Raw genomic sequence first — 527 nt, 5'->3', positions numbered from 1 at the left:
AAAGCCTGACAGACACACAACAAAAAAAAGAGAATTTTAGACCAATATCCCTGATGAACATTGATGCTAGAATCCTCAATAAAATACTGGCAAACTGAATTCAACAGCATATCAAAAAGCAAATCAATAAACGTAATCCATCGTACAAACAGAACCAAAGACAAACACCACATGATTATCTCAATAGATGCAGAAAAGGCCTTTGACAAAATTCAACAGCCCACATGCTAAAAACTCTCAATAAACTAGATATTGATGGGATGTTTCTCAAAATAATAAGAGCGATTTATGACAAACCCACAGCCAATATCATACTGAACGGGCAAAAACTGGAAGCATTCCCTTTGAAAAATGGCACAAGACAGGGATGCCCTCTCTCACCACTCCTATTCAATGCAGTGTTGGAAGTTTTGGCCAGGGCAATCAGGCAGGAGAAAGAAATAAAAGGTATTCAATTAGGAAAAGAAGAAGTCAAATTGTCCCTGTTTGTAGATGACATGATTGTATATTTAGAAAACCCCATCATC

The 527-nt window shown here is 37.0% G+C and overlaps 1 protein-coding gene across 2 annotated transcripts in view; it reads right to left on the bottom strand.

The window, feature by feature from the left end:
• The window catches only part of LAMB1 (laminin, beta 1), a 91694-nt gene that overhangs the window by 54095 nt on the left and 37072 nt on the right, over positions 1-527 (bottom strand). The gene's annotated exons all lie outside the window — the stretch shown is intronic.

This window comes from Mandrillus leucophaeus, unplaced genomic scaffold (genome assembly GCF_000951045.1).
Source record: "Mandrillus leucophaeus isolate KB7577 unplaced genomic scaffold, Mleu.le_1.0 Scaffold298, whole genome shotgun sequence".
Classification (NCBI taxonomy): domain Eukaryota; kingdom Metazoa; phylum Chordata; class Mammalia; order Primates; family Cercopithecidae; genus Mandrillus; species Mandrillus leucophaeus.
The sequence above is the reverse complement of the archived record's forward strand: the minus strand, read 5'-3'. Positions and strand labels throughout refer to the sequence as shown.